Consider the following 18,273-nt stretch of genomic DNA (forward strand, 5'->3'; position numbering starts at 1 on the left):
AAATCACCATATCCACCCCACCTTAAATGATAAAGATTTAATTTCTTCACATACTTTTAATGTACCCCACTTTAATTTTAGCTATGCCTGAATGTGATTCAACATAGTTATTTAATATTGTAACTGTTTTGACCCTTCAGTGAAGTCATGACAACTAGTGGTGTTAGCCCACAGTTCTCTGCAGTTGTGTCATCAGCCTTTTAAATGGCACCTGTCATACTCAGACACAGGGAAGGAGGCTTGGAATTAGGATGGGACGCGAGAGAGATGAAACTTGGAAAATTCAGCCAGGGGCCCAGATCAGCTTCTCTGCTGGTGGCTCGTGGCTTTGGGGTCCTCTGAAAGCTGAAGCAAGCAGCCATGTTGGAAAACAAACAAAATAATCTGCTGAAGCAGCCCCGCCAGTGAAGTGCGTTGGCTTCTCCATCTGTTCCAGCAGAGTGTAACTAAACTGGAAATGCACGGAGCTGCACTTTTTGTTGATGGAAGTTAACAGCTGCCTTACTATTTTACCGTCTGATGTTTTTAGTGGGGAGATGGGAAAACGACTGCCAGAGGAATGTGGTCAGAGGATTCTGTTGCTGTGGAAGTGATTCCAGCGTTCACTCCTATCTCATTAGAAGAAATAGTTAGCAACATCAGTCACCAGTCTTATTCCATTACCTGCTGCTTTTAACATCTCCTGCAGTGTTCTGGGAGATCGAATTTCATTTGCCTGTGCATGATTCTGTTCATTTGTTGTTTATGAAATTTGATGTATAGCCATAAGTAGTTAGTTTAGTCCATCCTGGAGAAAGCTACCAGTTCTGCCTAGCAGCAGAAGCAGAAAATCAAATACATTTGCCTAGTCCAGGGATAAAATTATTAAATTCATTTTCTTAAACCTGAAGAGTCATTTTGCATTAAGGTTCAGTAAATAATACACCATTACTGCAAAACTTAAAGATACTGCTATCTTCCTTAAAATGCTTGAATAATTATGCCAATACCAAACAAATTTTATCATAATAAAAAAAAAGAGACTCTTGCATTGGTACAAGCACATTCTAAACAGGAGATAGAATATCAAAATAAGCCAGTAAAGGTGAGATATAGGGTTTGCATGTTGACTTTTTTTTTTTTCTTCATTCTGTTGCTGTGGTAATTGGTGATTTGAATTATTATGTTGCAACACTGAGGTATTTTGACAGCAGTAAAAAAAAAGTTTTGTCTGGGTGCACATTAATGCCAATGACAGTAAAGGTAGCTAATGCTCATAATAAATCATAATTTTAAAATGCTAGATTTGTGTTGAATACATTCAGGTAGAGCATTTAAAAATGTTAAGTGATTGTTTATCGATTTGATGCCTTCAGTGTCTTAAAGTCCATTTATAATTTTACCTCAGCATTAAAAAAGCCTCAAAATTTTTCATTTGGAAAGTTTGTCTTAAGTAGTTTCATAGCCCTTTGTTCAAACGATGTGATCACGTTTCTTTTTATGTGCCATTGTACTGTAATTATCGTACCCTCTATTAATCAAATGCATGCTTATTTATTGAAAATATGTGGTGTGATCATTTGGCAAGCAGACGTTTTAATTTAAAGCTGCAAAAAGCAAAGGGCTTGTGTTACGGTTTATTTTACCTCTATTAGAAAATCTTTCATACAGTATAGCTTTTGAAGCTGTTTGTAAACTTTCTAAGTTTTTGCATGGTTTAATGGGCAACACTCTTACAAAGTACATTAGCTATTTTTTGATGCAGCGTAGTAAAGAACCGTAGGTATGGACTGAATGTTGTGCAGCCAAGCAGCTCCGAGCAGGGCAGTAACACCGTGGTGTTTTTTACAGAAGTATGTTGAGAATCCTGTGTTTTGACCAGTGTGGATAAAGAAGAAAGCAGAAAGAGAGCAAATGAAAATAAAACTTGTATATTTATTTAAAAAAAAAAAGAAACAAAAAACAAAAACAAAGTTTAAAATGTGTTTTAAATTTAGGAAAGTAATTTTTAAATAAGAACAAAATTTTAAAAGTTACTGTGTAAGCCTTGAATTAATGGATGAAATGTTCCATCCCACTGTTAAATCATCCCCTGTCTCCTTACATGGAGAGGTAATTTTGTAACTGACATATTTAAGTCCTATTAAATGTTTATTTAAAATACTTTATGCTCTGGAAATAATGGGTAACAAAGCTTATGAAAAATGTTTATAAATTTAAGTAAGCATGTTAGTACCATTTATAAATATGTATGATTTATAAGCTTTTTTAAAACAAAGCTCAAACAAATTGTTGGTATTTTTCTAAAATGTGCACAGTTGTATTTTACATGAAAGGCTATTTATAATTGGTTGTTATACTGTACACTACATTTTGGACAGCACAACTAAGCCTGCCAATGTACTTAAAAATGTCATTTTGTCTATTTAAAGTTTCTTGCTGTCAAAGAATTAACTCTTATCTATGAGTTTCTCTATTTATAATTCTTGACCCAAAATGTACAATGTACAGTTTTCACAACTGTATTTGCTCTAATAAAAATAAGTTGGTTATTAATAGAGTTTCAGACTACTTTTTCCTGTTTATGAATTACTTTGTTCACTCTTTGGAAGCATTTTTTCTAACTAATCAAATAAACAGGAGTGAAGCAGGAAAATGGGTGAAATTCTAGTCCCTTTGAAATAATTGTGAGTTACTGTTTTCAACAAAAGTGATTCTGGGAAACAATTAAAAATAAATTAAAAAAAAAAAAAAAAGTCAAGCTTCCCTTTGTGTCTTCTTTTATCTTCTGATACAGGATTTTGTGTCTTTATAAATTTAGAATCTTAATTTACACTTCCAGTATGAGACGGTTTGATCAATTTTGTTTTAATTGGTGAGTGACCAGTCCATTAACAGCTGCTCTTGTAGGGGATTTAATTTTTTGGGCTTCACTGCTCCTCAGGATCTTCATAGGTTCAGAATTAACATGAAGTTTTGAGCCAATATTTTCACAGAGAAAATTTTCCACTACAACTGTCTTAAAACCACCATATCTGCTGAACTTCTCAATCAGCTGAAAATTTCATTTTCCATGATTCCAGTTCAGACTAGTAGCCAACTGTACCAAAATCCTTATGTTTAGTTGAAGAGGAGAGCAGGTTTTTTATTAGTAATTCTATTTAATGGAAATATATTTTTAGGAAGTAGTCATTACTGTCTTATTCTTTAAAATAATTCTATGAGCATGAAACTTACCTTTAAGAATTTTTATTTTCTGCACAATACCTGCTCCCTAAAGAAAATCTTTAGCTCTTTAAGGAGGGAAAAATGCATTCTCAAGAAAAATCAACAGAAATAACTTTAATGCCAAAAAATTTTAAAGTCAACTTCAGCGAGATGATTCTTCTCTGACATTTGTGATCCACAGTATGTATGCTCAGAAATTAAAGTGTCAATGAAATATTTCTTAGGGTGTATGAATGTGATAATATACTCAGGCATATAAAGATGTGAACAGCAACAAGCAGAAGATGTGCACAGAAATAGATTAAAAAGAATCTCATAATTTTCAAGTCATTTCCCATCTGAGATATTGTTACCAGTGGTTTATATTACAAATGGTGTTACGTGGCCATGTGTCTGCTGTGCCTAAAGGAAAAAACATCCATAGACACACAGTACAACCTACTGCTTCAAGATCTGCTCCAGCATGAAAAATTTCACCCTACTTCCAGCAAGGAGAGCTTTTGTCAGGCAAAGTCGTTTCTCCTGGCACAGCTGTTTGCCCACAGGTGCCAGTAGGCAGTGAGCTCTCTCACCCGTGATGCTCCGACCTGGTTTCTTGGACAGCTCCATTTATCCGTTTAAACCATAAAACCAGTGTACACAGACAGCAAGGGAACAAGGGGGAGGTGCTGGAGGAAGAAGAAAGAAAGAGACTCATCTGTCATAGCTTTTAAGGCCTTTCTTTACTTAATGTGTATATGTATATATATTAGTTTGCCTTTCCGTCAGAAACGCAATAAGGAACGTGAAGAGCGAGAAATTGTTGGCATTTGTTTTCCAGAAGGAGGGGTTCACTTTGAAAATAGGAATTTTGAGACATAAGGCTACAACTGCCTTTCAGATACAGATGTTAAAAAAATCATAAATACAGCCTAGAGCTGACTTTAAAAGTCATAAACAGCTCTTTATTAGAGTTAAATTTAAAACTTTGAAATAGTTATTTACATAACTTTTAATGATGTTCTGTGATTACATATTTATTAAATTCTCTGTTAAGATACACAGTATGAAAAGATTCTTACAATAACATAGAAACAAGGATAAAAACCTGGAGAATTCACATGCTGAGCCTCACTAACATTCTTAGTTGTTATTAATAAAACATGGTTGTGAATTGTATCTGAATGGTTTTACTCATAGCTCATTTGAACTGTTTAGTAAGGGGAGATGGTTCTACAGGCCATTCTCCTATGGAAATGTAATTCAGTAAACAAAGCAAATTAAGAGAAGGGAGATTAAATAAGCCTTTCAAATGAAGTAGTCTTCTCATTCTCTCATTTAATATTCACAGAAACAGAGAAAATTAGAAATTATGTTAAGTCTGAGCAAGAAGCTGTGTATGCCAGCATGCTATAGCTGAGCCCTCTACTGTATCCTTCTCCATTTTTTTATTCCACACAGAAACTGCAAACTAAGAGACATTACACTTCCCACCCTTGCAGGAGGTAAATATAATTTCCATACTCAACATCTTTAAGAAAAACAGTCTATAATGTCCATGGCTGTAAACTAGAAGGAAAAAAGTCACTTTCTCTCTCTGAGCAGTTTATTTTGTGACTGTGACTGTAACAGCAGAACAAATCCCTCACCCCCCTAAAACCAATAGCAAAAATAAAGCTGGTAGGAGAATTTGATACCATTCTCTCATGTTTCTTCCTTTTATTTGCTACAGAGAGGGGATGGCGGGGGGAGAACAGGGAAGAGACAGCTTTTTTTTAACTGGTTAATCTAAATTTCATTGTGTCAGTAATGTGCTTGTTTCAGCTAAGTTTTCATAATCCCTTGAGGCTGGTTATCTAGGAGATTTTAGGTGCAAACTGGCAGTATATTGAATGTCATTTCTTCAAGAGGGTTTTGAATTTTTCTCAATAATGAAAAAAACCCCAGGATTTTCCTTACCACCAACAAAAGTGGGTTTGGTGGTACTTTTGCTGTACCATCACTGTTTTTCTAATTATCTTCAGTCCTTCACTGCCCATCCACCTCCAAGTTTGGACAAATTCAACTTAATCAATTTTGCCCTGCGTGTGGGCATTGCCCCAAGACATCAGCTGCTCACTCCAGAACCTTGTGTTTTCTGTGGGCCACTTGTTCAGTGTTTGTAGCTCTCTGTGGCTGTGGAGCCTGTCTTTCCTGTAGTTTGTCCCACAGCAAACTGCACGTGTTATATTGATGCCTTGGGAAGGCTGACTTGAAGCAGAGACTGGACACAGCTAGAGAATAAAGTAGATATTTCTTGAAAGGCCTTTAGGGTACACTTAGGGCAGTACAAGAGCCTGGCCAGGACTATATCCAAGATGGACCCAAAATGGTCACAAAATGGATGACCGGTCACAGGATCTTACACATCTGTATTTTGGTCCATTTGCATTTTGGGGTTTAATTATCCAATTACAGCTTCAGGTTGTGAGGTCTCATATTTCTTGTTTCTTTCTTCAGTCCACTGTTGTTTGTGCTTTTGGGCCTGAAAGTTGTACTCATTGTCCTTGGTCTTCAGCAGGAAAAGATTTGTCTTGTCTATCTACCCTGTGAAGAGAGCTTATTAACACTAACATGAGGCTCAGAACTACATCCCTAGACAGCACAGAATCTGAAGAACATGAAAGCTAAAACTTAAGGCATCAATATCACAGGTTTCATTGGGTCCATTCTCTGCATATGTCGACACTAGTTTATGCAACTGTATTATAATTTCAAATCTACTCTCATTGTCTCCAGTGTCAGGACAGTGATTTAAATACAGTGTGTGGGAACTGAAAAGAAAAATACTGTAAGTGATGCCAGAGATTTCTGATGGCTCTTTGGAATTTGTACAAACCAAGGAAATGCTGACATTATTAGGAAAAAATCTGGTATCAGCTGCTTTAGGAACTTCTCTACAAATTCCAGCACTGAGATTGGGGGAAAGATTGGCCATGCAGCAGAAGCTGATCCTCAAATTAGAAGAGCAAGGAGTCTGAGGGTTGTGATTTACTGGGACAGTGCAGTAGGATGATTTCTGGGCCTGATATAAATACGTGTGGATTGTTGGACAGGATAAAATGCATTTTGTATTGGAAATCTGGGGTTGCTCTCCTGCCTGAGCTTAGACCTGTCTTCCTCCATTTCTTATACTGATTAATCAGGCAGCTTTGTGGAAGTTGGGTCACATACATTTAGACAAGGACTAGATTTTACATCATAAAGTGCCTTCAATACTAATTAAGTAAAGAGCAATAAATGATAGGTGAATCATAGGCTTTAAGCCATGGGCTTTGAAGTCTGCATTTTTAATGTTGATTTCTCCAAACTGGAAGAAAATACAGAATAAAAAGAGTACAATTTCAGATGTTGTCTTTCACAATAATAGGTGTGTTAGTCCACAACAGTACCTGAATTCCTTTGAGATCATACATTCATTTGAGAAAGAGAATCAAGTTGAGAAAGTGTCTTTCTGAACTTTACAGTCTGGTGCACTGGATAGCAGCTTGACAGAGACCCTGTATTAGACCACAAAACACAGATACTGACCAAGAGTTTTGAGAATGGCTGCCTACATTTATATTTCTTCATCTATACCTAATGATCTAAATTTAAAAAAAAATCCCAACTTCGGAACATCCCATGGTTAATATTCAGAGACATTTTGGGAAGGAGACAAGGAGGAAGTCAGATATTACATTAAAAACTGCAGTCTATGAAAATATTAAATCTGGCCTACACAATATGCCAAAGGTTCAAAGCATTTAGAACTGGGTTTTGAATCAGTCATTGGAGCTTCAGGCTCTGATTTGGGGGTTTCAGTCAGAATCCAAATTTGGATCTGATTCCAAAGGCATACAAGTGAAATACTTGAACCAGGAGTGCTGTTAAGGAAGGGGCTGGAGGGAGAGGAAGTTACTTAAAATCAGGCTGCTGTAACTCTGGGTTAATTAAACCATTACACTCTGTACTTTTGGAACAGTGTCATTAACTTTATTTAACATAGCAATTTTACTATATTCAGGACATGTTCCACAGAACACCTCAGAAAGTATCATCATTCAAGGTAATGGTGCTTAATTACTTACCCAGTTTTAGCTGCCAAGTACTTTTATCGTGTAATGCCACTAAGTCTTCAAAAATATTGTAAACCGCCTTCCATTTAATTATGACAGCTCAGTTCTAGATTTTGTTTAGGCCACTGATGAGAAAGTCACTAAAGGATGGGATCGGCTACCATGGAAACAGTGAAGACAGAGGAGCACCAGCAGCATTTCACAGGGGCTAGGACTAAAAAAGACATTCTGCGAAGAGAAGTTATTTGAAAGACGTTTGCATCACAGCGGATGGCTTCCGTGCATTCCTGCCATTCCAAGACAGTGCATTCCTGGCACGGGCTGCAACAAGCCTCCACATGCACCCATGGTGCACAGCAGAACAGGCATTGTCAGAAAGACTGGAAGTGAATCTTTAGGAGCAAGGAGGTACAGACGTGTTGAAATCTAATGCAGAAGGAAGAGGAAAGCATGGGGAAGAGGAGAAGCTGTGAGGAACCTGTATGTGTTGAAAGGGAGGGGAAGAGATTGCTTATAGGGAGAAAATACTAAGGAAATGGACAATATTGGACTCAGAAGAAAGTGGCATTTGTTAGATAGAAATATGAATGGGGTAGAAGACTGAGAAGTCACCATCCTCAGCACTCAAACAGCTGCTCCAGAAAGCTGCTTTCCAAGCCCACGGAGATTAAGGAAAAAACAGATGGACTTAAATTGCATGAAAATTGCGATCCAAGTTAGGCATAAAGAAAAATTCTCTAATTTTAGGCATAATGTCTTTGAATTAGATTACCATAGGAATGAGAATATTTAATGTTTACGCTGAACAAGATTACAGATTGAAAGACTGATGAATGTCCATTAATAGCCTATTTTCTGTGATTCTATGATAATTATGGAATGTGAAAATTAGAAGTGTGGAGGGAAAGAACTGGGAAACAAGGGAATTAATTCTTCTTTATTTACAGAAGAAACTTAAATGAGAGTGAACTGCAGGAATAAAGTAGGAGGATGTTTGGACAAGGCAGATGAGAGGAGCAAGAAAACGTGAGCCACAGAGAGGGAAGAAGTGTGTCAGGGTTGACAGAAGGCATGCAAGAGCAGAGGGAATAAATGGGCAAAGCCCACAAAGGCAGGGTTGCAATGCAGGCAGGAATACAGATAAGAAATGGGCTGGGAAGCCTTAGGAAGCCCTGCAAGAACAGCACACTGAAGCACAGCAAAGACAGCTTAGGAGACAAAGACATAAAGCAACACCACAGAAGCATCAGGTGTTCAGCAGCACCACAGGTGTCTGTCTTGGTCATTTACTCAGCTGAAGATACTCACTGGACTTCAGTTTTTAATTTGTGGGAATAACTGAAGTTATCAGGAGGCCTTCTTTTAATAATTAAATGTTCAGGGAAACATCTGTGTCCAAAATCTGCAAAAAACAACAGCTTGCTGTTACAGCAGGCTGGCTTGAGTTCCACTGAAAAGAGTGAGTTATGCAGACATGGCAGCAGTGCATTTTATTAACTCCTTGTGTAAAATTTCTCCAAGAGGAATACTTTATATAATGGGACTTTCCTGCTGTTCCTAGAGATGTAATTAACCAAGCAAGCAAAAAATTTAACTACTGCATAATCATATCAGCTCCCTATTTGAGAAGAACCTTAATGCACATTTGCAGGTTTATGTCTCTGAACATCTCAGGCTACAGAAATGTTGTTGGTATTTACAGTGATTCGCTGCTGTACCAAATGTTGCATATGCTCTATAGACTCTGGTGTTGTGAGTCACACAAATTACGTAACATTTGGAAATACATTCAGTCATCTGCTTGCTACAGAAATATTGCTAACAGATTCTTCACTCTCTTTTATCTCTACAGTCTTTATCACCCTTGTTAAATGTTATTTTCATGCAACTTCCTCAAGGGGAGATGACTCAGTGAGAGAGTAAAGGATAATGCTCCATTGACACCAATGGCCATATGTGCTGGTATTCAGGTGCTGCCATCCCCTCCTCCCTGACACAGCTAGCACTTGCATTGGGGTTTAATTGTATCCAGAGTGCTATTCCATGCTACTTGCTAGTGCAAATGTCACCAGGAACAGGGGGAGAACGTAACCAGTGAAAGGCACAATCAGTAATGCAGCCCTCCTTCCAAACAACAACAGTTCTCCAAAGCATCAGCATTGACTCCTGACCACACACCTTTTGGCCTGTCTGCTGCCTGACCACGCTGAGAGGAAAGATGGGCTTTTCCCTGAAGGTGAACAAATGTAGGATCAGGGACAGCTTTTAGCCACAGAGCCATTCTAGTAAGCCAGACTTCGTCTCCTCTGATTTACCTGAGTGTTAATCAGTTTTTGCCAGGTCCTCAGAAGGCTGTGTGGGCACCTGCACACCTTTGAGGATTTAGGGCTTCATCCATGCCCCTTCTTTCATGGAAGGTGGGTCGGGTGGCGGGGGTTTGGATTTTGTTGGGGTTTTTGCACACAGGCACGTGCATGCACATTTTGTTGTCTGGTGTCCATCCTTCTCAGGCTACAGGAAACAGCAGTTTTACTGCTTGCTGCCAGTAATTGGTCATTTCTCCCCATCAAGCAGCCTGAAGGCAGCAGAGACCTTTCAGAAACTCAGCGTGGATGTGTGAACTTCATCCTTTGTCCTGGAGACTGGGCACTTCTGTAGTCCATTGCTGCCCAGTAGGTAAAAATACAGGATGCATAAAGCATATAGACAGCTGTAAAGTCTATCATTAATGCTTCTGGCCACTTGTGCAAACTTCTTTTTAAATTATTTTAAGTATCAGGGCAGTTTTTTTTTTCTTTGGTTACATAAATTGCAGGTCTTTAGTGACTGGCATAAAAAACGTCAATCACAGGCTTTGGCTGACAGAAATAGGGGCTGCAAAGTGTTCAGATAGGTGAGATGTCATCTTGTGAAGAAAAAAAGCAAAAAGAAAAATATTTTCAATTCACCTTATGACTAGTAGCTAATTGGCTGACATTTCAAAACCCTGTGTTCACACATCTCACATTCTTCACACTAAATGAGAGAGACTTAAAACACTGAAGAAAATGTATTTTCAGGCATAGAAAGAAGCGTCACTTGAATTTATTTTGGATGGAAATGAAAAGTGCTTTTTGGTCGTATTTGTGACTCAGAGAGGCTCAAAGCCCATTTGTGTACAGTGGTATGATGTACACAGGGGCCAAGCCTGCGTCTCAAAGGCCGGCGAGACGGGCTGCACACAAACACCCTGCTGAGGACACCCTCTGTGTGGGCACAAGGCTTCTTTCAGTCCCCTCTTTGGACGGCATTCCAGCTGCCAGCCAGCTGTAGGTACAAGTCTAGGGCAGAGGGCTGGTGATGTGACCTCGGGCTGGAACGCTGGAGCACCTTGGGCTGAGGGAGGTACCCCCACTTCCCCACCAGCGCTGGGTCTGGAGCAGTGCCCGTGTCCTGGAGAGGGCAGTGGTGAATGATGGTGCCACAGGAGACCTGCACGCCTGCTTGGCTCCTACAGCCCCCCAGAGCTCGGTGTTGCAGCGTGCCATTAATGGTTTGAATGTCACAGCAGGAACCAGTTGTTGCATCCAGGCAAAATACCTACGGGGTATTTTCAGTGTTCCAGACGTGCCTCTGTCAAAGCCCTGTTGAACCACTGTGAAAATACCGGCGGCAGAGTAAAATAAATTGGAAGAAGAGCATAAAAAGTTGACACTTGCAAGACAGAAACAGAAACAAGAGGCGCTTCCGTCCTTACAGTTCGTGCACATGACTCAGGAATAAGGCTGGCAGCCAAAACTGCCCTATTGTGCCTATCAAGTGTCCCTGTGTTGGGAGGGAATGTCCTGAGGAGCTGGCTGGCCACTGACATTTGGAAAATGAATGAATTGTACTTGCCAGGTGCTTGAGGACAACATTTGGCATGAAATAGCTGGCATGACATGAGTTTGCAGGCAGTGTTTTATTTCCTATTCTTCTAGACCTTCCCATTGTATTAAGGGACTAAACAGGAACCCGTTTCAGAGGGCGTCAAATAATCCAAGGGAATGGTTACAGATATATTTGCAATATATTAATATTATTAAGATGTTTAACTAGAGCAGGATTGCATATGGGATATTATCCTAAATAATAACAGCAGTGGAGAACTGAAATGGATCTGGAACACTCACTGTGGAGACACTGGGAAAATCTGGGAAAAGTCAAGGTAAGAAAATGTTAAAATAACTCCGCTATTTCCAGAATTTGTGAAAAAGGTGAATGAATTTTGCAGACCTGAGCTACCACTGTTGTTTATAGACCTGCTTTAACAAGGAACAAGGTAAGCCCTGCTCTCTGCCACCCTTCATTTTTCCCTTTTGTGTTTTGGTTTTGTTTTCTTTGATGCCTCTCCAACTGACTTTAATACTTCTCATAGCAGAGGCAATCAAAGCGAAGCATAGGTCAGATCTGATAGAACAGTCTGTCACATGTTGCTCCAGAACAACCTTTGAATCCTTAGTAATCTGTGTGTCTTAAAGAAGACACTGTTCCTGGAAGCCACAGGTGCTGCTCGTGGCACATCTACGGTACAGAGACCATTTTAACTTGCCTTTGTTGCATTGCTCAAGTCACATAAGGTAGAAAGTTAATATACTAATTCATTGGTAATGGTGATTAATCTGTATCTTTCATAAAGTGTATCAGAATCAGTGGCAATTAACAAAGTTACTTTATAGCAAGAGAGGAGCTCTTACAGGCTGATTTGTTTTTTTACAAGAAAAATTACTTGGTCTTGAAAGAATTTTGACTGGCAACTTTAAAAGAATGATGCAATTAGAAAAGCCAGGCCAGAAACATGAGCTACCTATTTTCTCCTGACATGTGAAGCTCTGCCTGTCTCACCTGAGTTTTTCCATATTCTTCAGAGATTCACACAATTTTGCCCTTTGGTCTTTAAAATAAAAGGGGTACCAGCAATCCAAATTGTAACATTTTAATAATGAGTATGTAAGAGTTTACACTGATTTTCCTTTTTAATACTGGGAAGCAAATTTCAGTCAGGACATGGGTGCAAAATGTGCTGCGCTGTCACAGCTCCAAAAAGAGGCAGCAGAAGGGTTTGGTAGTGAACATTTATACCATTCAGCCCAGGAGTCTTCAAATTGTCATCCTGCTTTCAAATTAGTGATTTAAAATTTACAAATGGTAGTCTTGACCTTAGCCTTTCCTTCTTCTCCCTCTGGCTCACCAGTAAATCTCTGATACTTATTGAAGTGTCAGTTTGTTTACTGTTTGTTTTAGGACAGAGAGATGCTGCATGTTGTTTCTCTTTGGCTTCACATACACGATTCTTGTCAGGATTGTATGACTTCTAAATGAATACCACCCACTGGAAAAGTTCAGGCAGACCAACACATTAGGTGATTTACCTTCTCCCACTAACATTTTACTGTTTTCATCAGGAAGAATAGGAAATTTAGGAAGCTTTTATACCATGTAAACTACATCAGAATATCACAAGCACATAAATAATTACTTGGAATCTAATAAAAAGATAGGTTATCATTTATTGCATTAATTTAATTGCATTAAGGATGCAATTAAATTAATGCAATAAATTATCTGCTTAATTATAGAGTTCCTGTTATGAGTGAATAACTAAACATTCATCCAAATGCAGGAACACTGGCTTTTCAGGAGGAAGGGACATTTGCAGGACAATCTTCAGCTTCTTAATCAAGATGAAACAATGAAATAAAATTAATCTAGCTTTAATTTTTTTACCACTTTTGTAAAAGAAATCCTTAATAAATTTGCTTCTAAATATTCAGCAAAATTCAAGTAAAGCTTTGCAGGACCCACGACTCTGGGCAGATCACAGGATTTTTAGGGTTGGAAGGGATCTCTAGTGGTCAACTATTCCAACCCCCCTGCCAAGGCAGGGTTACCTAAAACAGGTAGCACAGAAACGTGTCCAGGTGGATTTTGAATGTCTTCAGACTTCACAACCTCCCTGAGCAGCCCATTCCAGTGCTCTGCCACCCTCAAGGTAAAGAAGTTCTTCCTCATGTTGAGGTGGTATTTGTTGTGTTTTAGTTTATGGCCATTGCTCCTCATCCTGTCATTGGGCAGCACTAAAAAGTCTGACACCATCCTCTTCTCACCCACCTTTGAGGTGTTTATATGTGTTGATGAGATCCCCTCTCAGGCCTCTCTTCTCCAGACTAAGCAGGCCCAGCTCCTGCAGTCTCTCCTCATAAGGGAGATGCTCCAGCCTCCTTCTGGCCTCTGCTGGGCCCCCTCCAGTAGCTCCTTGTCTGTCTTGCACTGAGGAGCGCATACACTGTGGTAAATTTGGGGTGTTCATCCTTGGCATAGACACTGAAGCCCTTCTGCTAATAAGTTTGAGATGTGATTTGTGAAGGGACCTGCACTTCACTGAAGGGAGGGAGATGTGAGCTTTGACATGAGCTATGCCAGACCTGCAGTAATTGGTGGCCAAAGTGCAATACTGCGCCAGCACCTCAAACCACTGGAGTTTGTGCAGCATATCCCACCCTCAGGAGCATCTCTGCTTGCAGCTTCCATCCTTGGCACTTTAAATCACTTTGTGAGCCCTGCCTCCTGCCCTGAAGCTTCCAGCACTGAGAGCACAGTGGCAGAACACGCCCATCCGAGCAATGGAACCAAAGGGTTCCATAACCTCCATGGAGGGAAGGGGGCACAATGGGCAGCTTTGGCCAGCAATGTCAGAGGCCAGCTAAGATCAGCAGCTGTGACAGCAACCAAAACTGCACGAAATCCCTGCCCAAAGGGTCTCACACCACAGCTACTCTGCCTCCATCCTGTGAGGGGTTGTCCCTGCCATCCTGGCAGTCAAAGGGGAGACCCCATCACACACACAACTGTGCTTCAGCCTTTAAATGGAGACTTCATGCTGAGACTCCCTCCAGCTGAGACAAGCTAAAGCTATCAAAAGCAAGCTTCAGACCCTTCACTTTAGTGTCTCATAGGACATCCTGACCCATCAAGGCTGGAGGGCGCTGGGTGTGTCTCCTCCGTGGTCCCATTCACAGATTGTCGTGCGCTCCCATGGTCATGGTGCTGAGCCTTTCAAGTTTATTTCATCTACCCAGGGCTCATCTGTTTTCCACAGTATTTTGAAACTGCCTGGCATCAGAATTCTTGCTATTTATAGTTTTACGTGCAACTTAATATTTACTTCAACCTCCAATGGGGGTACTTATTGTAAATGTCAGCAGATTATGTACTATGGCAAATTAATTAGTTATGTAATTATTCTCTTTTTAGGGAGGAGAGACTGTTAATACTTTTTGGATTACTTGAGCATTATGAACCCTTTGAAGTTCTTCAGCATTTTTGAATCTTTAGTTCAGGACATGCAGCTTTAAAGCAACAGTGCCAATAATATCCCAGAGCTCAGGCATAAAGAGAATTATTTTGTTTAACTCAGGTATTAATAGTACTTTGTCTCAAATGAATATTTCAGTTGTGCTAAATTACAATGAAATTCCAGCTGAAGCATATAAGATGGGAATATTTAATGAATTTATTGGTGAATGTAATTATGGTGACTATCTGCTATGTTAATAATGATAAGGCTGAAATAAAGTATCACCAGCTGTTACCAACCAGATAAACAACAGTAAATTTTTTGCCTTGTGCCCTAAAATAAATTTTAAAAAGAGAAGGATGAATACTGACATATAGAAATCCACATTGTTTTGTACTTTAACTCCCTTTGATGTTTTTGGAGTGTAGTTACTTTTATTTATTTGAACAGCACAAATACATAGGCAAACTAGTGATTGCTAGAAAATACATAACTTATAAAAGGGTGCAGTTCCCTTGAAATATGACAGACTACATTCTCACAACCAGCACCACAATTAAAAAAAAAAAAATTAAACACTAGCAACAAAACCTGGATGCTTGTTAAGTTGGCACACACATAATGGATTTTCAGGTACAGAGTGCTGAGGGGGTTTTATATTTGACAATGGAGAGACCTCACTGACAATTTTGTCCCTGTTGGAGGCCCTGCTAAGCAGCCATATGTGCAGAGCAGTAGTGGAGGTAAATTCTCTAGGATGGGACAAAATGGGACTGACTCAATGCTTTTATTTTGTACAGTGTATATTTCCCTTGTAGAGCTGATAAGTGAATAATGTGTGTTTCTTTGTTGTCATCACTTAACATCTATTAGGAGATGCAGATTTTTTTCTTTCCAGCGTAATTTTACTTTAGATTTAAATTTACTTTAAATTTAGAAAATTTACTTCAGTAATTTTGCTCTCAACTTTCCAGTTGAGAAACAAAGGATCAGTGTTGTTGTAACCAGACTGCCAGTCCACCCTACTTGTAAAAACACCTCAAGATCAAGAAGGATGGGCAGCTGTCAGGAAAGAGCCCAACCTGCAAGGCGAGGCTGAGCTGGAGAAACACTTCTGAAGGAGCTGTCCCCAGTGGGATGGCTGGGGCAGGCCTCAGCCCAGCCCAGAGGAGAACACAAGCAGGAAATCAGGGAAACAGATGGAGCTGTGAGACAGGGAGAGGGCAGGGTGTAAATCTGGTGAGCTAAGCACAGGGGCACCATTGTTCCCAAACCCAAGAAGTTCTTCTGCCGGAAAGATTACAGAGTGAAATTAGCGTCCAAGCTCTTTGGTGTCCTGAAATCACTGCACTCAGGGGTCCCACTGAGGGATCTGGAAGCACAGCTTCCCTTCTTGGAAATAGTGGAGTCAGAAGGGTATTTTTGCCATTAGATTTATCTGTCTGAAACAAATACATACCCATGAAACAAATACAAACACTTAGCATACACAAAACACCCTACAGGAGCTCCTGGCTGGAGCCAGAGGTGTCTGCCTGCTGGATCCCCTGCCTGCAGCTGCCCGGGTTCCCCTGAGGGTGCTGCACCATGAACATCCAGCTCAGAAACACTCTGCTGCCATTTGAGGACTTGTTTGATTTCAATTCAGCTCTTCTACGGACACAGAAGGAACATGAAGAGTATCTTCTAGCTGAGGCCCTGCAGGATGACACAATTTCCATACCAGAGCTGTAACTTCACTGCTTGTTAGTTCTGCTTGTTCAGAGTCATCACTACACAGAGTTATATCAGCATCAACACAGCTTTGGTAGGAAGGAAAAAAATCTGGCACTGTCTGGTTGCATCCTGGCTTGCATATATTCAGCAAACTAGCTGTCTAGTACTGGGAATAGTTAATGAATTTAAATCACTATTTCAATTATCGTGACTTCATTGATACAATTTGTTAACTTCAAGGCATCCTGAGGGTCATGCACAGTGTTGCACTGTTCAGGAAAATGAACAAACCTCAGGCAGCTCTGTTAAGCCAATTTTTCATCTCAAGGCTGTTAAAGACTTCAGAGACCAGTATCCCCATTACTGAGATGAGAAACTGGATCATCAGCTGATCTGGATGATGTGACTGGACATGGTCTCTTCTTCTCATAGCAAGTTTGCATTTAGCTATAATAAACGAATCCTGAGAGGTCTTCAAATTAACAATAAAAGCTTTAGAGTCTGTAACAGCACTGTAAGTACTTGGACTAAGTTTATCATTCAAAAAAAAAAAAAAAAAAAAAAAAAAAAAAAAAAAAAAAAAAAAAAAAAGCCAAGTTTGTCATTCTAAGACCAAATTGTGTGTTCTACATTCTGGATTTTTAAGTATACCTGAATAGGTTTGAGTAGTCTTGCCAATGACTATGCAAGTGTTAAAGTACAGGCTCTTTTCTGGTGTCTCTGACTTATATGGTTCCAACACAATTTAAAATGAGATATGCAAAAACCATGTCACATATGTATTCAGCAGGAAGGAAGCACATAGCTCATGCTGCTAGCAGAAGAGAGAAAAGATATCAGCCCATTTTAAATATAATATTTAGCAAATTGTTTGTCATGAAAGCAAAAATTGCAAAGAACCGCTTTCCAACAGCTGCATACATTTTCAGTCCCTTCAAGACTTACAAAATCATTCCTCTTGATTGTATGGACAGTAATTGACATCCTAAGACCAGAGGAATGTAAAAACTCTTATAATTTTGACCATTTCATCAAGCATATATTTACATTTAAGTTACCATCTATTTGATCCTCCTAAATGAGTGTCAGCTAATCAATCTGAACATAATTTAGAAAGCTCTTCAGTGTTGTCTCAAAAACTACAATCTCTCTACACATTTAATTATTTTAGAAGCCATGTGTATTGGCCTGAAGTAAATAAAAGAATTGCTATATGAATAAAACAGAAAATTTTAATTCTAGCCACAGAAATAACTGGGTCCTAAGTGAACTCTCCCTGATTGTATGGTTCACCCATGGCAGATGGTATTGTCACAAAGAATTATGAGTTTTGTAGTTTGAACTCTCCTGCAAATCACTCTAGGATGGAACATAATTAGACTTCCAGCCAGCACAGGTGCCTTTACCCTCATCTCCCACTCACAAACAGGGAGATTAGTGCTGGGAACCCAGGACAGGTTCAGCTGAAAGCTCCTATTGCTAAGCTCATCAAAGTGCTGCCATCAGGGTGCCTCACAGAAAATCACTTTGTGAAGTATCTCTTGGAGTAAGCTCAGGGGGTTTATGCCCATTTCTCACAGCATCACCCACACTGCACCAGCAGCACCTGCACTGCTCCCAGGGCGCTGCTCAGTCTGGTCCCAAACCTCCCCAGGGACTCAAATTCCCCTACTTCGTTTGGCGGGCTGTGCAGAAAGTCCACATGGGAAAAAAAATGTTTGTAAAGTCTAAATTCATTAATATTCACACATTTCAGATGAGATTGCTTTGAATTCACTGGAATGAGCACTCCAGCAGAGTATGTTTCAGAAAACTCGTGACCAGTCCAAGATGAAAGATTGTTTAAATACATACTCTTAAGCAGGCCTGTGCTAAAGATGGGTTTAAAAGCTCTGTCTTATTATGATGATTTTCAGCAGGTCCAGTGAGTGAGCAGGAGGGTCTTATTAAAATGTCACT

General features: G+C 39.6%; 2 protein-coding genes across 9 annotated transcripts in view; both read left to right on the plus strand.

The window, feature by feature from the left end:
* JPH1 (junctophilin 1) overlaps nucleotides 1-2,535 on the plus strand; it is an 82,338-nt gene extending 79,803 nt beyond the window's left edge. The window contains exon 6 of one of the 4 annotated variants that reach the window (XM_063392338.1): nucleotides 82-2,535. The gene's annotated coding sequence lies outside the window, so the exon portion shown is untranslated. The remainder of the gene's footprint in view (nucleotides 1-81) is intronic. The other 3 variants (XM_063392328.1, XM_063392347.1, XM_063392356.1) reach the window with 3 other exon arrangements.
* Nucleotides 2,536-11,132: 8,597 nt separating this feature from the next.
* LOC134548052 (uncharacterized) overlaps nucleotides 11,133-18,273 on the plus strand; it is a 59,345-nt gene continuing 52,204 nt past the window's right edge. The window contains exon 1 of one of the 5 annotated variants that reach the window (XR_010079691.1): nucleotides 11,133-11,469. The gene's annotated coding sequence lies outside the window, so the exon portion shown is untranslated. The remainder of the gene's footprint in view (nucleotides 11,470-18,273) is intronic. The other 4 variants (XR_010079690.1, XM_063392378.1, XR_010079692.1 and 1 more) reach the window with 4 other exon arrangements.

This window comes from Prinia subflava, chromosome 1 (assembly GCF_021018805.1).
Source record: "Prinia subflava isolate CZ2003 ecotype Zambia chromosome 1, Cam_Psub_1.2, whole genome shotgun sequence".
Classification (NCBI taxonomy): domain Eukaryota; kingdom Metazoa; phylum Chordata; class Aves; order Passeriformes; family Cisticolidae; genus Prinia; species Prinia subflava.